Source organism: Delphinus delphis, chromosome 14 (genome assembly GCF_949987515.2).
Source record: "Delphinus delphis chromosome 14, mDelDel1.2, whole genome shotgun sequence".
Classification (NCBI taxonomy): Eukaryota; Metazoa; Chordata; class Mammalia; order Artiodactyla; family Delphinidae; genus Delphinus; species Delphinus delphis.
In genome coordinates this window covers 72,263,241-72,286,548 of record NC_082696.1, presented here as the reverse complement: position 1 = coordinate 72,286,548, position 23,308 = coordinate 72,263,241, and the positions used below count along the sequence as shown (strand labels likewise).

General features: G+C 41.1%; 1 long non-coding RNA gene across 2 annotated transcripts in view; it reads left to right on the top strand.

Annotated features, from left to right (window-relative positions):
• The window catches only part of LOC132437373 (uncharacterized), a 140,892-nt gene that overhangs the window by 55,678 nt on the left and 61,906 nt on the right, over window positions 1-23,308 (top strand). Inside the window, exons 2-4 of one of the 2 annotated variants that reach the window (XR_009522012.1) lie at window positions 12,868-13,222; window positions 16,118-16,220; window positions 18,828-18,964. This is a non-coding gene — a long non-coding RNA (uncharacterized lncRNA). Of the gene's footprint in view, window positions 1-12,867; window positions 13,223-16,117; window positions 16,221-18,827; window positions 18,965-23,308 lie in introns of those variants that run through there. The other variant, XR_009522011.1, reaches the window with a different exon arrangement.

Sequence of the window (23,308 nt, the reverse complement as noted above, 5' to 3'; positions counted from 1 at the left end):
AAACACCAAATCATAAGGAGTCTTGAATGTTAGGAGTTACTGAAGGTGTTTTTAAAAGACAGTGACATGATTAGCATTATGCTTCCCCAAGACAAACCTGGAGATAGCGTAGAGAATACAGCATGGAGGCGACCGAGATAAGTCAGGAGAGCTGACAAGGGCCTTAATTCTCAAGATCTTCATGTCCTATATGTGTAACATCTCTTGATGCTGTGTATTGACCGAGCCCCTGCCCTCTCTCTGTATATACCATGCTGGACTTTTCCCCATGGCTTCCTGCTGGATCTTTCCCTCTGAGCCCGGTGCTCAGGGAGGATGTGTAATTCAAGGTCTCAACTTTTCACAGTCTTCGTCTTTCTGCTGCAGTTAACAGAGCCATGGCTTGCAATGTAGCAAAAGGATCACATACAGAAGTAGAGGCTGTGTCTACATAGAAGGGGCAAAAAGTAGTAGATATGTCCAGCCACAAATGAAAGAGGCAGAGAAGGAGAGCCTCCAACAGGTAAGAACAAATCCAGATAGTGCAATGCCATGGAATCTATAAGAAGAACAAAGTATTCAAAACCATCTGTTCCTGTAGAAATGAATGAAAGGGCTATGGTGGTTGGGAGTCACCATATCTTGCACATCCCACATCTGTTCTAATAGTTACCCTGCAGAGCAATTTTTCTCCAAAGGCATGGATTGGAGCCCTACCGCAAACCTCCCATAGTGCCTGACATATAAAAGTAACCAAGTAATTGTTTCTTAAATAAGTGAATGGGTCAATGGGTAGTCACTCAACTTCACCTTCAAAAGAAAACAGTGCTAATTATGAGGTCAAGGAGGAGGTCAAATAGTGAGTGGTAAGGAATGAGGGGCAAATAATGCAGGCTGAAATATTCTGAAAGGAAACAGTGAGATCATTAATAAATAGCATAAGAAGTTGGCAGGGCTTTTCATTTTTGTGTTAGTGGTTGTTGATGTTGCTGTTGTTTGATTTTGCCTCTTGTTTTTAAGTGTGAAGGAGATTTGAGCCCCTGTAGAGGTTGTGAAGAAAAATCAATTAAAGGATGATAAAAATCAGAGTTTGGGGTCTGGGGGGAGAGAGAGCATGGCTTATGGAACAAAAGTACAAAGAAGATCAGAGGACATGGGCTAAAGAGAGTAAGTCCTCAGAAAGGAAAAGTGAGACTTATTCTAAGGGAAGGAGAAAAGAGACTTTTTAACAGAAGAATCAATAGATTTTTGGAACATAACATGAGCTGGATACAGAAATTCTGAGCTGAAAAATTTTGCTGGCCTTGACCTCTCAGGAGACAAGAGGGTGGGAGATTGTGCAGAGTGGAGGTTTGATGATTAAACAGAGTGGGAAATGTTTAGGAAGAACTGCCTTGGAAATACATTTAGGAGACACAATACCGAGTTATGAGCCCTGAGGGTCCCAGGTGATGGCAGAGGGCTCTGTGAATTTGAGGAGGCCCAATCACTGTGGTTTCTGAACTCCTCCATCAACAGCTGGGGGATTTGTTAGACAGGTACCAGCAAAGGTCACAGAGCGAGGAACTTCAGATCATCAGTGAGAAAAACCCAGTTGGTAACAAGCAAGAGCCAGAATTGCTTATAAATTAACTTTCATAATTAGTTGCCTAACAACTGCCTCTCCCACTTAAGCATAAGCCCCGTGAGGGCAGGGCACAGTGACCAACAGTCAGAGATGGCCCTCAATAAATAGTTGCGGAAGCATAGAAGAGAGAAAAGGACGGAAGAAGGAGAAGGGATGGAGAAAATAAGGGAGGGCAGTAGGACTTTCAGAGCTTTTGTTTAGAACCAGTGATTATGTTATCCTTCATGTTGTTTGAAAGAGTGTTCCTCTTTATCACACATTTAGAGCACAAATTAATGCTGTGGACTGTTTCCCCATCTTTCCTTTACTTCAGAAGGTGTTAAAAGCATGTCAATTGTATATTAACTAGAGAAAAATCATATAAGGCAGTCAATAAAGTGTCCAGAAAGTTTTCATTCTTAAGAGGATGTGAGGTCTGTTTCTGACAGGAACATCAGATTAATCAAGAAGTCTGTTGGTGAAAATGATAAGAAAACTGGCACAATTTGCTATCACTACCAAGATGTTCAAAAATAAATCTAGCTCACCAGATCTTTGAGAAATGTCTGATAGCTACGAGAGCAATCTCAAGTACTGGAGAAAGTGTATTTCTGCCTATCAAATATGTTCTCAGATCATTCTTGAGAGGAAAATGGTGTTAGTTATTCAAATGACAGACCAGCTGCATAAAGAGATAGTTCAGTGAGTGAAATTTTTTTAATGTCCTTTAGTCAAGTTTGTGACAATAAAAGAGAAATTTTAAAGCAATCAGATGTTATATCAATATTCGAAGACTTGTCCAGGCCAGAAGGGGTCCTGGTTAATAGGAAAGGGGTCTAAGAATATCTATAATCACAGGAGCAGGGTCATAATGGGGGACCTCAGAGTTTTATTGGGTGCCTGCATTTCTCAAGGTTAACATCTTCCAGAATTTCCTGAGAGCCAAATGATACTTCTTTTGATTTATCCCCTAGTTTTAGAGTCTCCCTGGAAGGATCTATGGCATCTACAACTCTAATGAGTAGTTTTGAGCCATCTCATCCACAATTTGATGCTAACAGATGCAAGAAAAATAATGCAGACAATCATTGGTGACTTAGAAAACACCAACAGGCTCAAGTTCCTAGTTCCTGGTTTAAGGGATTCAGAAACAACCTTAGCCTCCCTCATCGTCTTGTCCCTTCCACCACCGGACATCTTCATCCAATCTGGCCAGAATTAAAATATAGATGCTCTGCCAGGCACTCTAGTCACGGTTGAACTGAGGCTATGGTGACAAAAGGGTGACCCCTAAATGCCTGCTATGCTGTGTAAGTCACATCCCTACTTACCTAACAGAGTGCTCATCTGATAACACCCTGCCCCTGAGCCCTCCCCACGTGATCACTTCCCTATTCATTCTGATACCTTCCTGGGATCCTAGCTCCCCTGAAAGGCCTGGGGTCCTGCATGTATCTTTCCAAGACTGCTTCTTAGGGAGTAAAGATCTGATGCTAGACACCAGCCAAGTGTCTGCGTTACGCATTGCCTACCTGGACTGCCCCCACTTAGCACAATGTCTGGCACAAAGCAGCTACCTAATAAATATTGGTTGAATTGAAGCATGACTTGCTCTGGGTTCCCCGGCACTGACTCCAACCATTTGCCTGAAGAGTGTCTGAGAACTGCATCTTCCCATTCTCTCTCTGTGCTATTGCTTGCTTGCCCAGCTGCAGCTGCAGTGTGGAGGGCCTAGTGTCAGGTTTTAATCATCTGGCTCTCACATCCTACTTTAAGTAACAGGCAGCTCTGGCTCATAATTTCCAAAATATGACAAGGACAGTCTACTCCTGGGTCCAATGCCTCTTACAGATGCCTTACCAATGACAAAGCATGTATTTTGAACTTGATTTCCTGTCAACTCAAATTTTATGTGATGCTCCTTAAACAGTTAAGCCCTGGGTATTTTGCCATATTATATACAGAATTTACTATCTCTGGTGTGGTACACAGTCTCACAAACAACGCATATGACAATGCGTGTAACATATTTTGGTATTGACCTACATTCTGCCCTCTTCTAAAATTATCTACTTAAAATGTACCAGGCTGTTCCAGGACATTCTGAAACTTTATCAAGTAGAAACAAATCTTTATTTCTTGGCAAGAGAAATTGTAGTCAAACTTGAGAAAAGGATGCTTAAAAGAAAATATTCAGTGACTGATCCTTGCATCAAGTAAAAATTTAAGAGAACATATGTGATAATGGTATCTGCCCACCTACAGAATGGAGTATGTATCAAAATGCTTTTATTATTTCACAAATGTAAGAACATTAAGATGTAATTATTATCAGATGTTTATATATGCATTATATGCATCATATATGCATAGGACTTTAAACTCATGTCTTCCATCTTCTCTGTCAAAAACAATCTTCAGCCTGAAAAGGTCAGAAGAAATAATGATAAGAGTGAATTAAGACCAAGATAAGTGTAGAAATTATAAGAACTTAAGTCTCATGATCTGGACAAAATACATATGAATATTTGGAGGGGGTGGAGGAAAGGCTTGGAGGATGCAAATGAGTTCTCTGAATTGAGTCCTTGCGTAGCCAGAAAACACAGAAGAAAATTGTGGTTCCCATTTCCAAAGAGAAGAGACAGATTCCACAAAGCATAAACCAAAAGATTTGATAGGTGTTTGGGGCAAGATTCTTGACTGAATTATTAAAAGCTTGTTTTGAGTTGACTTAGAAAATCAAGTTCAAAATGAAAAGAAAGTAGGGATAATAAGAAATAAATCATCCCAGATTAGACTAATTGTTGGCAGAGCTACTAAACTGGCAAAGAAGAAGGATATAGAACGGCGTATCTTGATTGCAGCAAGATGTTAGACAATGTCTTTCATAGTATTTTGTCTTGTATCCAAAACAGAGAATTATAAATTGGATCAAGGAAGTTAGGTGCATTTAAAACAGGTTGAACAACAGCAGTAAAGAAAGTCAGTGTCAACCTAAAGGGAATTTCAAGAGTGTCTGTTGTAAATATCTCATTCAATGCTTTTACCAGTGTTTTGAGTAAGGACTCCCAGCAACTCTAGGAGGTTCTAAGTTGAAACAGATAACAAATACCCACGTGATGGAAACAGGACATAAAAGATCTCAATTGGCTTAAGTAATGAGCCAAATGAAACAAAAATGAAACTTAGAGTAAATAAAGAGCTTTTTACATGGATTGGAAAGACCAGGATATTATTCGAGAGAAGGGAAAGGAAGATTACAGGACGAGGGATAAAAAGCAGGGAGCTTTGGTGAAAGAACAATGTGTCATCTTCCCAGGGCTGCCACAACAATGTACCAAGAACTGAGTGACTTAGAACGAGAGAAATTGGTTGTCTCACAGTTCCAGAAGCCAGAAATTGGAAATCAAGGTGTTGGCAGGGCCGTGCTCTCTCTGTGGCTCTAAGGGAGAATTCTTCCTCGCCTCTTCTGGCTTCTGGCGTTTGCCAAAAATCCTTGGTGTTCCTTGTCTTGTTGATGCATCATTCCAGTCACGTAGCCGTCTCCTCCCTGCACCTTCACAGCATCTTCCCTCTGTGTGTGTCTGTCTCTGTGTCCTAATTTCCCCTTTTCATAAGGACGCCAGTCACGTTGGACTAGGGCCCGCCCTAAAGACCTCATTTTACTTAGTTACCTCTGTAAAACCCTGTCTCCAAACAAGGCCACCTTCTGAGGTACTAGGGGTTAGGACTTCAATCTATCTTTTGCAGAGGATGCAATTCACCCCATAACAAACTGCTCCATGGGAGGTGGCAGGAAGTTGCCCCGCATGAAAAGCATGACTGCACAGATCAGGAATAAGGGGAGAGCTGGGCCTCTCTGGTCAGCATACACCTGGGGAACTGCAGTCAGTTCTGGGCCTTTTTTTTTTTATTGGCATATAGTTGATTTACAATGTTGTGCTAGTTTCAGGTGTACAGCAAAGTGATTCAGCTATACAGGTACATATACACACTACTGTATATAAAATAGATAATTAACAAGGACCTACCATACAGCACAGGGAACAGTACTTAGTACTCTGTAATAACCTATATGGGAAAAGAATCTGAAAAAGAATAGATATATGTGTAAGTTCTGGGCCTTTAATAGGCAGTTGGGATGATGAGGGAACTTAAAACCAAATTATTGGACAGTGGTTTGGAGGAAATGGGATTGTTTTAGCCTGAGGAAGACCAGGCATGGGGGAAATGAAAGCCACTTTCAAATACACGATCAGTTGGCTGAAGCAGAGCTAGAGTTGTTTTTTATGGCTCTGAACCCAGAATTATATTACTGAGAGAGACTGATTCAACTGGATCGAAAAGAAGATTTTGAAAGGTAGTGTGTCCCGAGGCAGTTGGAATTTCATAGAAATACTGAGCTCCCTAACTTTGGACATCTTCAAGCAAAGGCTGAACACAGAGGGAGGGTGTTTAAAGGGAATGGAAGCATTGGAAATTATCTTGAAGCATAAGTCTTCTGACCTTGAGATTCAAGAATTCTATGAAAGGAGTTCTTCTTTTAACTGAAGAATATTGATATCCCATAACATTTTATAAAGAAATGGTACGTGCTAACCCAAATCTAGGATTGTTTTATATTAAGGAAAATCTGAAGGAAGGAAAAATGAAAAGGATCACATATTTTAACCACACAAATAAAAAATAGATGGTCAAAATAAACATAAAATATACCCAGTAAGAATACAAGAAAACCATAAAATCAAATAAGGGAAAGCAAAAACCTTACCCAAGTCACAGGCATTTTACAGTAAAAGTAGCATTTTGACTTTTATAGAAGTAATATGAAAGTTGAAATCTAGAAAATTCCATCAGGTCCAACTTTCCCCCCCCCCCAATAACCGGAAGCAGAAGGGAAACAGGAAGAACAGGTACTATCTGGTGAAGTGAACTGACTTCTCCGAAAGAGGTTGGGAGGAAGATATCAGTGAAGAAGCCAATGGAAGGAGACCGCCTGGGCGCTGGAAAGGGCAGCAAGCTTGGAAGGACGTCTCAAGACAGCTGATCTTGGCTCAGCTGCCAACCAGCTACACAAGGTCACACGAAATACTTCCCTGCTTCTCGCTTTGCTCTGTTACTTTAAAAAGAAAAGAATCAGATGACGTTTTAACAACCCCATCCAACTGTAAAACTGTGACTCTGATGAATGTCCACAGGTAGAGAGTGAGGAAATACTTTAACACAATAAAGGCATAGAAATGTTGAACTTATAAAAAACCAAAAGTAAGAAATAGCCAGTGTAACTGTTTGAAAGACTAGAAGTAATGGAGGCAAACAATAATAACAGGTACTACATGAAGGTGTGCTAATAAGCCACACGTCTACGTGCAAAGGTTGAGTTTCATTAAAAATGAAAGTCATTACGTAGTTAGCATATTAATTATTACCCATGAAGTGTTAGCTTTGTATTACCAGTGAGTACCTGGCAGGCAGCTATTTACAAATATTTCTGTAAACGCACTCACACTCAGTATATTACTTGGTACAATCTGAGACGTAATAGACCCCTAAGCTTGAGTCTATGTGTCTGGCTTCCAAGTCCAATAACGTCACCTTCTAGGCAACATGATTGAGGATTAAGTTCTCAGGTATTTTTTCTGCAGTAGCAATTTCATTAAAATTCTTCACCATATTCAATTCAATTACTATAAACCATGCCAGATGATTTTCAAATAAAGAAAGAAGTACATATATGAACCAGCATTTATTTACAATACGGAATAATACACACAATAAAACAAGAAGATTCAACATTACAGAAAAAGGCTTAAAGAGGCAGGGATGCCTGAGTAGGATTTTGAAGGATAAGTAGGAGTTTATTCAACACAAAAATGGAGAAACATCCCGAGCATTCCAAGGCATAGAAGCAAGAAGCAAAATGAAAGATTTGGGAAATTACAATTGGTTAAGTATTTCTGAAACAAAGGGCTAAGAGTGGACAATAGCAAGATGTGAAACAGGGGGGGAGACAACTAGCTCACAAAGGGCTTTCTGTGTCATTCTAATAACGAAGGTCTTTTCTTATGGGCAGTGAAAAGCCTCTGAGAGATTTTGAGCCTTTGAGTGATACTCTCAAGTTGGCCTTTCAGGGAGATGATCCCAGCTGCAGTGTGGAGGGGCGAATATGAGATGGAGAAGTGAGGAGACCAACAGGGAAAGAGATAGGAAGGAACTGAATTAAAGCCATGGCGGAGGAGATGGGACAGAGAGGTTTAAATTTGGAAATGGTGGGATTTTGGTAACCGAGGAGACATTTCCAACCTGCTGTAGAGCCAGTCACGGAGAAGGACCACAGAAGGACCAACAGGTTTAGGGGTGGAAGGTCCAGTTTGGACCATATCGAGTATGAGATGTTCTGAAGACAAGTGAGCCCACCTCTATATCATCTTTTTCCTCTCTAGCCCCTGCAGATTTGAAAAGCCTATTTTTAGAGAATAAAAAAATCTAAATATCTGGGTTCATTTATTAATTAAATGTCTCTAAGAAAATGAAAGGGATGTTTTCCCCCAGAGTAAAATCAAGCACACATAATGCTCTAAGGAATTACACTGCCGTAATGCTGTAAGACGTATCACCCAGTCAAAGACCAGTTAACCAAATGCTTTGTCCATAGAAAGGAATTGTACACGTTACACCTGGGTCATCAAAATTTAAAGAATGGTTATGCAAAAGATACCCTTAATAGCAAATCTTCCAGGATTCAGACTCTTGAGTTACCTTAAATATATTCTTACGCAGCTCACTTAAAACAATGCACACATGTGTGGGAATGTTCTTGCTTTTGCTGAATGCCTCCCACTCTGTGTAATGGTCTGCACTTAGTTGGGATAGAAGAATCCAAGGGGTGACAGCATCTGTAAAAAGACAGGGAACAGTGGGCCAAGTTTGCATTCCTGTTTGGCAACGTAGGGCCAGACTCTTAGGACTGTGGTCAAGACAACACTAAGTTTAACTGATACTTAACATGTTGTAGTTGGGAAGGCCTCGGCGTTGCTCTTGTGTGTGTCAGTAAGCTCTAGGAGAAAAACAGACTGTGCAAATGGCATTTCCAGCAGTCACAGAATGGCAGGCTGACACATTTGGGTAGCAATGGCCAATCCAAAGTTTGCTTGCATAATTAGTATATTTGGTACTACTTGAGAAAGGACATTTTCCATGAAGAACTTGCTTTGAAGGCAGAACTTTCACTGCCAGGTCTCCAGGGAGGGTCATTTTTTCCAGCTCTCACTTTTGCTATCTATGACTCATCCCTCAACATTTAAGGGAAAACATTCTTAACAGAGGACCACATGAGGATTCAAGATGGAACTTTCTGAGTGTCTCCAAATATCCCCTCTGATCAGAGCTTCACGTAAGCTTGCCAAAGCTCCTGTGTGATGACCCCAGCTCTGGGCTCCATCCTGGAGATAGGGAGACGAGGTGAGCCATAGGGGCAGCTTGACATGCCTCCACGTGACATGCCCGTGGCCCCTAAGGTCAGACACCCTGTCCTTCTTGAGAGGAAGTAATGATTTACTCTTGAGAGAGGAAGGAGGGATAGAGTTCTGGAAACCGTGGGGTGGGGAGCAGTAAGAGGAAGAAGGGAAGCTTATCCAGATGCTTTAAGAAATTGCTAGAAAATACCAAGCAAGCTTCGGCGACCTTTATAAGCCCCTGCAAAAATAACCCCCGCTCACTTGGCTAATGATGGAAATAAACGTTGTCCCAAAGAACAGCCTCTGATTGGCTCAGCCTCTTGAATTTGAAAGGCACTTGGGGGAAACAAGCTGACCCTGTGGTGCTACAGCCATAAACGAGGGCATCATCTTTGACCTTTTGTTGCTACCGGTTAATCTCTCCTTCCCGTTTCTTACTGACACCTCAGGATTAAGTTGATCAAAGCATGAGGGGAGTGGGATGGGAGTCCAGATAGCGGCAACTAGTTTTTGTCTGGTTTGTTAAATATGACCCACACTTCTAGCCAGTGGACTCTGCTTCACACCCTGAGCAGTACGTTCTCAGGATCTCAGTTCAGTCCTTCTCAGTTGAGAATGATTCCCTTCACCAAGCGCAGGGAGAGAAGTAAGAGCTGTCTCCGGCAGGTGAGCGTGTCAGAAGACTGTCCACAACCCTAGGCACTGACACTGCAGCCTGCCTCCGCCTATGGAGACCTGTCACCGGGGTGCATGCAGCTTTGTAACTGCATAAATTATATAGAAGAAAAATAATGGTTTCTCCTTTGGGGGTGAGGGGCTGCGATCCTCTGATTTTTTTTTTTAAACGTTTTACTGTTCTATAAACAGTCTTCTATGGCCCTGGTTTTATTTTAATTACATGTATCCATCTTTATTTTTTTCCTCTCCCAAACCTGGGCAGTAATGCATTGCACATTTAAAAGAAACCACATACAGAAAGAAACCACATTCTTGGAATGAAATACCCTGAAGGAGCATGTACATGCTTCTTTATGATGCTACTAGTGATGTTGGCAGCTTCCATACGCACCGGTTTAGAATTACTCTCAGCAACCGGGGAGCTTCAAGGGGATTTGCAGTAGCCAAAAGAAGGGAGGAGCTCCTGTCCTTCTTCTGTGGGGTCTGATAGGTTTCTGACCTATGACCTGTGAACAAGACAGCCTCCAGAAAAATCTTCTTGGAGTTCTGACTTACTTCCTACCAAAATATAAAAGATTCAAATGTCAAGTTTGTAAGTCATAAAAAGATGCATTTTCTTATTGGAGGAGATTCCAATTATGGGATGAAAGGCTCTGTCCCCTTGAGTTTGATTTTATGTATAAAAATGTGTAAAATCAAATACATATGAATACATACATACATACATGTACATGTACATATACTTGCTTTTATGCTACTTTTGTATTAAACTTTAAAGTCTTAACTCCTCAAAGGCAACCATAATAACTATTTGATGAACATATTATTATCCAGATAAAAAATACAAATTTGAAATCAGAAGATTCTCTTAGTGTAATTCCTTTGGAATGGACTAGTGAGTGCACAGAAAGGCCTTCAACGATATCGGGGGCAAAATCCTTGGAGAACCACACCCCAGAGGGTTGCAGCTGATAAGTGTGGGAAACCCGGAGAAGTAAAACCCTCCAAGGCAAACACAGCACCCATGGCCTAGGTTAGAGTAACCCTTTCTCCTCCCATGTGGCTCTGGAAGCACGTCCGGCTTTGTGTCTGACACTGCTGCACCTCTGGAGAGATGCCATTTCTAAGTGATAGCCACGGCCCTTCCACAGGAGACAGCCTGTGTCTCCCAGACCACCGCAATTATGCCTCTCCTCCCCTGGCCTCTGCCCGCAGCGCGGGTCAGCATGCCGCTACCCACTTAGAGCACTCGCCCGTTTAGAGTCTCAAGGGGATGGTCAATACCACATATGTGAATTTGGGGGAAACGCACTGGGGGGGAAAAACCCAGCATGATTCAGAAATAGCACACCAGTAAAACCCAATGTATAGTCAGGATTTTTCAAGAGTTCTATATACGTCAATGTTCCAGAAAAACAAAACTAACTTTTTAAGTATCAGAATGCTTTTACACAGGATTGATTCGATCAAATAAAACCTAAAGTACTTTATACTCTTCCTTGCCTTCTCCTTTTTTTTGGCCATGCCATTCCATGATCAGGAACTGAACCCAGGCCACAGCAGTGAAAGCCCGGAATCCTAACACTAGGCCACCAGGGGACTCCTGCTTTCTCAATTTTTGAACATAACTTTACCATTGTTAATAAAGTGGCATCATGATTTTCTACCATCGGTTAAAAACATTCCTGATCTGGTGTCACGTGCTTTCTCTTTGGCTCTCCTACCCCTGTCCTCATATACCCTTACACCCCTCACTTTGGGCCTGCAGCCTTTGTTTGTGCATGTTTGTTGATTGAGTGAATGACTGACTCTCTCTAGGCCCCATTTCCACAGGCCAGGCTCTCCCCATCTTTCCTGACCCAGCTGCACTAGGTGGCCCCCTGAATCCCCTTTTCACTTGGCTACTGCAAATGATAGTTCCATAATTGACGTTAATCTTTTAATTTTAATTTTTTTCAGTTTTTGTGGTACACGCGCGAGGGCCTCTCACTGTTGTGGCCTCTCCCGTTGCGGAGCACAGGCTCCGGACGCGCAGGCTCAGCGGCCATGGCTCACGGGCCCAGCCGCTCTGCGGCATGTGGGATCTTCCCGGACCGGGGCACGAACCCGTGTCCCCTGCATCGGCAGGTGGACTCTCAACCACTGTGCCACCAGGGAAGCCCCTGACGTTAATCTTTTAAGTTTTCACTTTGACATGTATCACTCATGATTATTTGTACACTTATTTATGTGAATATAAGCTGTTAAGAGCAGTAGCCGTATTTTACACACCTTAGTTTACTGTGGGGTTTTTTGGGTTTTTGCTTGTTTGTTTGTTTGTTTGGCTGCACCGTGCAGCATGTGGGATCTTTGTTCTGCCACCAGGGATCGAACCCGGGCCCTTGGCAGTGAGAGTGCAGAGTCCTAACCACTGAAAAATGGTACTGATGAACCTGGTTGCAGGGCAGGAATAAAGAGATAGACATAGAAAATGGACTTGAGGACACAGGGTGGGAGGGTGAAGCTGGGGCGAAGTGACAGTAGCATCGACATGTATACACCGCTGCATGTAAGATAGTTGGCTGGTGGGAAGCAGCCGCATAGCACAGGGAGATTGGCTCGGTGCTTTGCGGTGACCTAGGGGGTGGGATAGGGAGGGTGGAGGGAGGCTCAAGAGGGAGGGGACGTGGGGACATGTGTATGCATATGGCCGATTTGCTTTGTCGTGCAACAGAAACTAACACGGTATTGTGAAGCAATTGTACTCCAATAAAGATCTATTAAAAAAAAATAACACAGTGCCTGACTCAAAGAGATATTTTTACAAAAACACTTTTGAGGCGTTTGTTGAATGAATTTGTAGAAAAGGTCCTGGCTGGCCAAAACTGAAATCCAGTACAGCTGGCAGGTGAAGCTAAGTGAACTGTCCCCCACTCCCAGCCCAAATTCCTTTGTCTGTCGTACAATCACGGATCTAGGTAGGGGCTGAGAGTCCCCCTGAAAAGAAAAAAACAAAAAACCAACACTCTATATCATGCCCACAGTTGGAAACCCTGCCTTACTTCTAGTGCGTGAACTAGAACCTAGCTCACAGCAGGTGCTCAATAAATAAACTAACTTCTGTGATCTATCCAGGCCTATCTTAACTTTTCCTTGGCTTGTTTTCAGAGAACATGTCACCTCATCTTAGAACAGGCTTTAGTCCGCATCCTCAGGAGGAGTAAGGATACCGGTGCCTGCAAAGATGACCAAGGAGCTGGACCGTGAAGCCTAAGAGGGACTGTGGCCCTTGTGTCACCTCGTTCTCAGCAACAGCTGCTGCATCTTGTTTCCTCAGGCTTCGGCTCAGAGGAGATAATGACACTCGGGGAAGAGGATTCCCAGCTTTGCAGAGACAAGGGCAGCAATGCTGGAGAACCTCAGGCTCCCTCTATGCCTGGAATAGCTGTGGGGGCCGGAAATGATTCCCAGGGATCCTGGACTCTCAGAAGACACCTGTCAGTGTGTCCCAGAAAATATACAGGTGAGATTTTCAAGGGAATGGAGTTCCTGCTTAAAAAGATGGCTGTCGTTAGCTGGTAATATTTGGTTTTACTGTTTAATGTGACATCGTTTTACCCAAGGGTGGGTGTGGAACCATTGGGGAATGAATGAATGAATGATCATGCCTAGTAAAATGGAATTCTTAGAAAACAGTGTTTTCCCCTGTAAAGTGTCAAATATTCTAGTGGATCCTAATGGAAAAAATATATATTTTTTAAATTTTTATTGGAGTATAGTTGAGTTACAATCTTGTGTTAGTTTCAGGTGTACAACAAAGTGAATCAGTTATACATATAACATAGCCACTCTTTTTTAGATTCTTTTCCCATATAGGTTATTACAGAATATTGAGTAGAGTTCCCTGTGCTATACAGTAGATCCTTACTAGTTATATATTTTATATGTAGTCGTGTGTATATATTAATCCCAATCTCCTAATTTATCCCTCCCCTCCTTTCCCCTTTGGTAACCATACATTTGTCTTCTACATCTGTGAGTCTGTTTACGTTTTGTAAATAAGTTCATTTGTACCATTTTTATAGATTCCACATATAAGTGATACCATATGGTATTAGTCTTTCTGTGTCTGACTTCCCTTAGTGTGATAATCTCTAGGTCCATCCATGTTGCAGCAAATGGCATTATTTCATTCTTTTTATGGCTGAGCAATATTCCATTGTATAGGTGTCCTATGTCTTCTTTATCCATTCCTCTGCCAATGCACATTTAGGTTGTTTCCATGTCTTGACTATTGTAAATAGTGCTGCAGTGAACATTGGAGTGCATGTATCTTTTTGATATGGTTTTGATATGGTTTTCTCCAGATCTGTGCCCAGGAGTGGGATTGCTGGATCATATGGTAGCTCTATATTTAGTTTTTTAAGGAACCTCCATACTGTTCTCCATAGTGGTTGTATCAATTTACATTCCCACCAATATTGTAAGAAGGTTTCCTTTTCTCCACACCCAAAAAATATTTTAAATTAAAGAATGTCAGAACTAATGGGGAGCTTAGCAACTAACCAGTCTGAACCCCTTGCTTTGCTGATGAGAGAACTTTGCAGTCCTATGGCCCAATGTTGTCTGAGATGGGACCAGCAACCAGGCTTGCTGAGGGGTGGTAGCCTTCTCCTTACCAGTAGAGACACTCCCTAAAGAATGATGTGGGAGCTAGTTCTGCTTGGAGCCCAGCTGGAGCCAGGAAGCCCCTCTGTACTGAAGAGAACCGGGCTCTGAGCCCTCGTGTTCAGTGCAAACAAGTCAGGCAGTAACGGCTACTACCAATGAACAGCCAACTATTTTCCATTCCCATTAAGAGAAAGTTAAACCTATACAGTGTCTCAAAAATTTGATCTTTTCTTTAATAAAAGCCACCGCCAAGAGCATACTCCTTTGAACCATCACTTCTCAAAGCAAAATGACTTTGAATTGCATGGACTTTGAGAGGAATTTATTTCCATGGTTGTTTTTAATTTAGGGAGAAAAAGAAAAGGAAAAGAGAGACAAAAGAAAGTGCATGGGTAGCAACAGAATAAGGATAAGTGTATCTAGAAATTTTCATTCAGCAGCTGAAATCCTGCTTAGAAATCCTGCTTACAATGTCTGTTTAGTGGTAGGGCTATTCAGCCTCTCATCCATTCAACAAATATTTATTAAGGGCCAACACCCTGTCAAGAGTCATGCTGGAGATAGAGAAATCACAAGGACCTAATAGATCTAAGTGCAGGGCATCTGGAAGTGGAAAGCACAGAGGACTTCCCTGAGGTGACAGACAATAGTTTACTGCATGCCACCTGGAGGGGGAGGACACGGCAGATGGGAGGCAAGAGAGTAGTGTTCCAGGAACAGAAAGCCACTCGGTGAGCCTGTAGGGCTGAGTGTGGGAAGAGGGTGCAGTGACAAAGCAGGCTGGAGGGAAAGGAAAGGCCATCTTAGGAGTTTAGCTGTATCTCAAAGGTGATGGGAGCTATTGGAAATATCAAGAATGTGTTACATGAGCTGATCCACATTTAGAAAATAGTCAATCCGCAATAGCTCTTAAACATAAGAGATGCCCAGTTAAAACTCAGAGATACTGATTTTCACCTGTCAAATGAGCAAAAAGCAAAGTTTTGAGCACAGTAGAGAATCGGGCATTTTACCCTTATTTCTGGCTGGAGTAATAACGATTCAGCAACATATATTAAAATTACAAACACATCTACCTTGGACCCAGCAATCCCAATTCTCAGAATCTATCCTGCAGTTACTGTCACACCAGTATGGAGTGACATATTCATATTCATTCATTGCAGCATTGTTTGTAAGAGCAAACTATCAAAAACTAGTAAATGTCCATTAAAAGCAGGCTGGCTAAATACATTTTATTAGCTCGATATGATGGACACATTGCCCTTTAAAAATAAATAAACTTCCTTATATGGAAAGGTTACCAAGGTACATTGCATATTTTAAAAGGAAGTATAAAACAGTGTGCCTGGCATAGCATCTTTATGTGGAAGGAGATATTAAAAGATATATTAATATGTTTTATTGAATATATATGCTGTATCTCTGGAATAACACACGGTAGATTACTTCCCATGACTGTGTAAAAGGAAACTGGGTAGCTGGAGGTGGGGCTAGGGGGGATCGTTTCCAATGAGTGCCATCTTCCATGACTTGGACCAAAGAGTTTCATGGAGTGATGTGGGCAGAACTCAAAGTGTAGTTGAGGATGGGATTCATGAGCAGTGATGGACATGAGACCACTTTCAAGACGTCTGGTTGTGGAAGGGGAGAGCGATAGGGCAGGGTGGGGGTAAAGGAGCAACGTCAGATCAAGAAAAGTCTCTTTTGAACTGGGAAACAGACTTGAGCTTGTTTTCAAATACAGCCACAGAGACAAAAGGATGAAAATTTTAAAGACGGAGATATTGACAAAGTGAGACAAGGGTGGAAACGAAAGTATTGCAGATTTCCAAAGAAGACTTAAAACTGTAAGTCCAAGGATTATATCATTTGTTTTTTTCTCTACTTTTCTATCTACCCTCTGTTGCCTTTAGAACAGTTTTTTGAGCGTGAGTCCCTCATTCTCCTTGCTTGGCCCTGCAGTAAACCTTTCTCTGCTCAACAAAACAGAACAAAAGACAAAACAAAACAAAAAACAGTGGTTTGTACCAAGCAGGACTCATTAAATGTTTATTTACCATCTGATGTCACGGTGCCTGAGCTTGTATTGTGAAGGATCTCCCTTCACGGAACATCAGCTGCAAGATCAAAGCCGCACGCACCTACCTTAGAAAGTGTGCGCAGGCGTCCTACCAGCACTACATCCCTCCCTGTCCCTGGAAGAGTAAAGAGTGTGGTCCCCCCCCCCCCACTCCCTGGCCTCCACCATCAGCTCTGCCTAGAGCTCCTGGCTGCAGATGAATCCCACACCAAGGGCTGTGCGTCCAGCGGGTCCAGACCTACAGTCAATGTAAAAGCCAGGACCCACCCCACAAATTCCTTCCTAAGTTTTCAGTGTTTTCTATGTCCCAGCATTCCCACCCCCCTTTCTGGCATTTTCCAAGTGAAAAATTTGACTCACACTCCCCCTAGTGACAGCCCAGGAATTCTTTTCAATGATTAAACCACACCTCCTGGATAGCAAAGAGAAGCAGCCTGCCCTGGATGTGCACCTTTACCTCCCCAACCCCCAGTCCCACCCCCGACACATTTGCTGATGTTGTTTTCTGTGATTAGAAAGAAATAATTGGCCAGCTGAATATCTAGACCTCAGCAGATTAGAGGGAATGAGTTTCAGTCAGTGTCATGAAACATCACCAGATCTTCCTGGTTTTGTGAGTCAAAAATATTAGAAGCAGGAAGACGGCATGTAAAAAGGAGAAAAGAGGAACATAGAATATGCCACATGTGTCCAGGGATGCACTGGTGACCCCGAAGCCAAAGCAGGATGACCACTGCCACACAGGCTCAATTTAAGAAGACAGAAACTCAAAAGGTTAATGCACTGAGGACATGTTAACCTGTGGGAGAGATGGCTTTAGGGGACAGTGAAAGCAGTGGTTAAATATTTGCTGGGCTAACCAGTGGAATATTCAACTTCCTTGTTCAGAACAACTCCCCATAAGTGGTTCTGAACCATTTGAGGGTCAGTTTGAGAACCAATGAATCTACACCCTTTCTCTCCAGAATAATATATTTTCACATTTCAGAGTTATAGAAAAAAAAATTCATGGTTAATAAATGTAGAAACAGATGTTCAACCCCACTTAAAAACTCAGGCCAAAGTAACAGGGATATACTATTTTTTAGCTGTCAGTTTGGAAAAGATCAAACAATTTCTCGATGCTAAGTAGTATAGTCAAAGGCATGAGGAAACAGGCACCCTGGCACTATTGATGCAGTATTAGCTGGTGCCATCTTTTGTGGAAGAGGCTCCATATGTTAAGCAACTCCCCAGGCCACAGCTTCGCTCCCCATCTCCAGGCCTATGAGTCTTCAGTGTATATCGCCCACCCAGTTCAGACCTCTCTTTGAGCTTTAAACATGAGTAATTGACTGTCTTCACTTGACTGTCTCAAAGGTTCTGCAAATCGAACATGTGCAAGACAGAACTCAAAACCCCCCATAAACATGGCCCCCTGATAGTGTTCCCTGCAGTGTATAGCACCCCCATTCATCTAATTGTATTAGTCAGAAATCCCAGAGGCACCTGTGACATTTCCCTCTAAGTGCTTCTCCCCACTTCCATGTCACCACACCAGTTTATGTCATCATCCTGTCTCACCTGGATGACTGTAATAATCTCCTAACTTGAGTCCTAACAGCCGCTCTGTTCCACTGATGAGTTATCCTCATTGCAGTCAGAGTAACCCTTTCAAAACTTAAGTCGAATCATGCCAAGCCCCCTGTTTAAAGTCCTGCAAATGATTTTAAGATAAAGACAAAAATCTTAAATGCAGCCTACCCCACTCTCTCCTTCGTTCTCACATGCCACCCTTCTTTCTCTTTCTTTAGAGCCACTTTTCTCTCCTACCACAGGGATGGATATATACATATATATTTCTTCTTTATCAAATTATCTTCTCCCTCTCTTCACCTAGTTTAGTGCCACTCAGGACATAATCACAAGTCCCTAAGGAAGGCATTCCTGTCACCCCAGTTCAGCTCAGTTTTCTTTTGTTATTTTGTATGTGAAATCATAGAACCATGTCTTTTTTCTTTCTGGATTATAGCAATTTGTAATTATGCCGTAATCTATGTGATTGTTTTAGTTCTATCTTTTCCTGCTACTAGACTATAATCTTCATGACAGCAGAGACCTTGTCTTTCCCAAAGTGTACTGGTGTATCTTAAATAGCAAGAGGTAGGCACTGTGTGTGTGTGTGTGTGTGTGTGTGTGTATGTTAGAAAATGTGAGGAAGAAAATACACAGAAATTTTAACAGTGGTTATTTATAGGTAATGACTTATGCATGACTTTTTTCCTTCCTTTATTTTCCTGTATTTTATATATTTTATATACTAGGTATGCATTTATTTATAACCAGATAAAAATCAATGTGTTGTATTATGAAAACCTAATCAACTGAATTTCAGGGGAAATACCTGTCAGCCACCTATGTTAAATACGTGTGGACCATAAAGGCTTATCAGGAAAGGTAAGGAAAACTAACAGCATTAAAATGAGAGGCTAAAATGAAATTATAAAGTAACTAACCATGGGGTAAACAACAGAAGAGGTCTTTTCAAAAATCTGAATTAGTATCTTCAGAGACATTTGGGAATGTTATTTTTATCATAACAAACTACTATGTAAAATAGAGCAATTAGAGAACAAGAAAGAGATTTATGTTATTAAAAATATATTTTCAAAAAGGCAGTGAAAGAACTGCATAATAAAATACACACAGCTGAAGTCAGTGAGCTGAAAGATAAATCAAGGCAATCTCCCAAAAGGGAGGAAATTTAAAGCAATGGAAAATATGAGAGAGAAGTTAAAAGACATGGCATATGACCAAAAGATGTCTGAGAAAGAGATTACAGGGACTATGTAGAAGGAGGGGAAAAAAGAAAGAAAAGAAATGGTAGAAGAAAATTTCTCTGCACTAGAGACAAAAACAGATCATCAAATATGAAAGAGCCACCAACAACCAAGTGGAGGAGAAGGGATTTCAAGAGATAAACCTAGATACATACTCTTAAAAAAATCAATTAATCAAAGATATAAAGAAAAAAAGCTTCTAGTTGGGAATACAAATTATCTCAAAAAATAAGAATTTTCTGCAGCAATAAATAGAAAAGACAAAAATCCTTTCCCACGTGGAGCCCACATTCTAGTAAGAGGGAAACAGATAAGGAACAAGGTAAATAAGTGAAATATTTAGACTGTTAGATAGCTATCCAGCAAGGATAGGGAATATTGCAGGGTTGCAACTTTAAGTAGTTTTATCAGGGCAGCCTCACTGTGAAAGCAACATCTCAGTCAAGATCTGGAAGAGGTAAGGGATTAGCCATTCAGATGTCTGGGGTAGAGCATTGGGGGGTGGGGGAGGGTGATGCTCATCATGTGCAAAGGCCCTGAGGCAAGAGCATGCTCATTGTGCTCTAGGACCACCAAGGAGGCCATTGTGGCTGGAGTAGAGTAAACAAGGAGAAGAGGTAATAGGAGACAAATTACATGGGACCTATGAGGCCATTGGTAAACATCAGTTTTTACTGAGTAAAATAGGAAGTTACTGAAGAGTTTCAGGCAGAGGGGGTGACATGATCTATCACTTGAGCTGATGTACTGGAAATAAACTGAAGGGGGTGAAGGGAAGATTCAGGGAAACAAGAGATGTATGAGAGAGGGTCAGACCAGGGTGGTAGCAGAGGAGGGGGTGGAAAGGGTTCATGTTCTAGGTACATTGTGGAGGTAAAGCTAACAGGACTCAAGTGTGACTCCAACATTTTTGACCTGAGAAACTAGCAGATAGAACTGCCATTGCCTCAGATGAAGAAGGCTGAAAGAAACAGACATGGAGGAGAAGACCAAGATTTCAGTTTTGAACATGTTGGGTTTGAAATTAGATATACATGTGGAGTTATAGAGAAGGAAGTTGGATAAACAAGTCTGGCTTCAGGAGAGGATACAAGAGAGAGAAAGAGAGCTATTTTTATATAATGCATATATACGTATATAAACATACACATACATACATATGAATCATCAAGGTAGAAATGTTATTTAAAAACATGAGGCTGGATAAAGTTCCAAAGTGAGTAGAGATGGACAAAGGGAAGAGATCTAAGAACTGGGTTCTGGGATGTACTAACATTTAGAGGTCAGAGAGATGAGAAGAAAGGAGCAAACAAATCTGAGAAGTAGCAACCACAGAAATAGGCAGAAATTCAAGGGAGTATCATGTCATGGAAGCCAAAAAAGAGAACATGTTTCAGGGACTAAACAGTGATCAAAACTGCTGACAGGACAAATAAGTTGACCACTGGATTTGGCAACATGAATGTAATTAGTGATCTAGATAAGAGTGGTTCTGTGGAAACTTGGGAAGATATTGGCGGCAGTGAGTATTAGTCAATCTTTAGAGTTTTCTTACTAGACAAGCAAGGAAGACATAAAGGGTAGCTGGAGGAGAAAGTGAGGTCAGGAAAGAATTTTTTGTTGTTATGAAATATAACATTCTCTTTGAAGGCTCATGGGAAGATCCAGTAGAGAGGGGGAAATTTTTTTTATTAATTTTTATTGGAGTATAGTTGCTTTACAACGTTGTGTTGATTTCTGCTGTACAGCAAAGTGAATTAGCTATACGTATACATATATCTCAAGAGGGGGAAATTAAATTGATGAAGTAGGAATGAAAAGGGGAATTGCTGGAGCAGTGTGCTTGCATATGCAAAAGGGGATGGGATTGGAGGCAGAATGAGAGGAGCTGGGCTTGGCTCGGAGCAGGGAGAATTCAGATGAGACGTATAAAAGGAGCAAAGGTTACTTATGTGGATGGAGGTGCGGGCAGTGAATAGATGCAGTGATGGGAGCTTGTGGAAGTCTTCAGGCTGTGATTGTCTCAGAACCATCTACTTGAGAATGAGGATAGAAGTAAGGAAAAGAGGAAAGAGTCGCATGTATGTATGACTAAGGAAAGACCAAAGCTAGAAAGAAAACCAATTTAACCTTGGTGCTTAAAATAATCTCCTTTAAGGAACTCAATTGGGAAGGTGTTTGTTTGTTTAAAAACTTGCATCTCCTTTTCTGTGGGTTTAATCACACTACATGCTTCCAAAGTGACACATTACATATACGGTGATATAGTGATATATATAGTAATATATATATATATATATACACACACACACAAATACATATATATAATTTAATATATATTAAATGTTATTTGCCAGTTTCAACATTTAGAAACCATATATAGAAAATGAAAGACAATATAATTACAGAATATAATGGAAATATTATAACCCTTGACAGTGTAAAAACAGTATAATAAATAGAATCAGGACCAAGGGCATGAGGTGGAAATGGAAGTGTGCTAAAACTCTCCTCTGTGTGCAGTTAATAGGTGCTCTGTAGAATTTATATATTGAAATACAGCCCTAAAGACAAGTACCAGGAAAAAACTGCAAATAATAATATAACTAACACATTTAGGAAACAGAAGGAAAGATAGACGGGTTAAAGGTCTTTTAATTTCTCATAAATCACTGGGTTAATAGATATAATCTAAAGTTGATAAACCAAGAAATTGAAGTGTAATTTTAAACTAGAACAGTCAATTCCAAAAGAAGTAAAGAGCAATGTGACTACTTCTGGGGCACAGGATTAACTGGAGAGGAGGTGACGCGGGCAAGTTCTTTATATGGTTCAGGGTCATTTGACTTACCTGTGCATGTCTATACATGTATTATTTTCAAAATGTTAAAAAAAATTTAAGTAATTTAAGAAGCTATGAATACTATTTTTGAATCAAGTTTTACCTCCAAAAGATTATATAATTAAGCACTTGGTGAAGTCTAGCTCCTTTCAGAATAACTTCACAGGTGCTCACGTTAACGTGCTAGCTTTCATCAAAGGCTGCTTTGAGTAACAACCATTTAAAAAAACAAGTCCTTGTTTACTCTAGAACCTTTGTTGAGGACATAGATTATTATAAGACTCAGCATTACCGGAGCCTGTGCTCCGCAATGGGAGAGGCCACAACAGTGAGAGGCCCGCGCACCACAAAAAAAAAAAAAAAAAAGACTCAGCATTACTGAGTCTTATATAGAGTCACTGTATTACTGAGTCACTATGTAAAGTCCTTGAGTGAGTCTCTTTTAATCTCTGTGTGAAACAAAGCTTTGCCTCTGCTGAAGAACTGTTTTGTTTCCTCTTCTCTAAGAGAACCGTTAATTGGTTACATTCACCTTTTTGACCAAGGGTTGAACTTGAAGCCCTATCCTAGCAATTCTGTTACTCTGTAAGGGTGGCATATTTGTATTTTCCTCCCTCTTGGTCTTGGGTTTCTATTTCTGTTTTTATATTATCATTGAATTTTATGTATGTGTGATATAAGCTGTGATGTAAAACCATTTGTAAATTGAGGTGGGGCATAAATAAGTAAATCAAGTTGGTTACGTAGCAAAATATACTACTTATGACAATTTATAAAATGTATAATCCTTCTACTTTCCCAAGCTGTCAAGTCTTACTCAAGATCTCCTTTTCCTATCACCTTAGGGGTTCTATCCGCCAAGTTGAGATGCATACCAGTATGTCCTCAAAGTTTCTCAAATAAACTGGGCAAAAGTTTCAAGGAGACATGCAAAAGGAAAATTTGAATACAATAAATGTAAATACCAAGTGTAAAGGAACATTTCCCAATAGTTAAAGGAGTCCGAAAATGGGAACGGGCTGCCCTAAACCCAGAAGTTGGTCCTCTCGTGGGACTCTAGACAGCTCTCTGATGGAGACAAGGGAGAACGTGCTCAGGTTCCCTCACCAGCAACACTGTCCAGTATCCTTGCCTCTGACAGTCTCAGTGTCAGAAAATGTCACTGGATAATATTGCAGATGCTCAAGGCGGGAG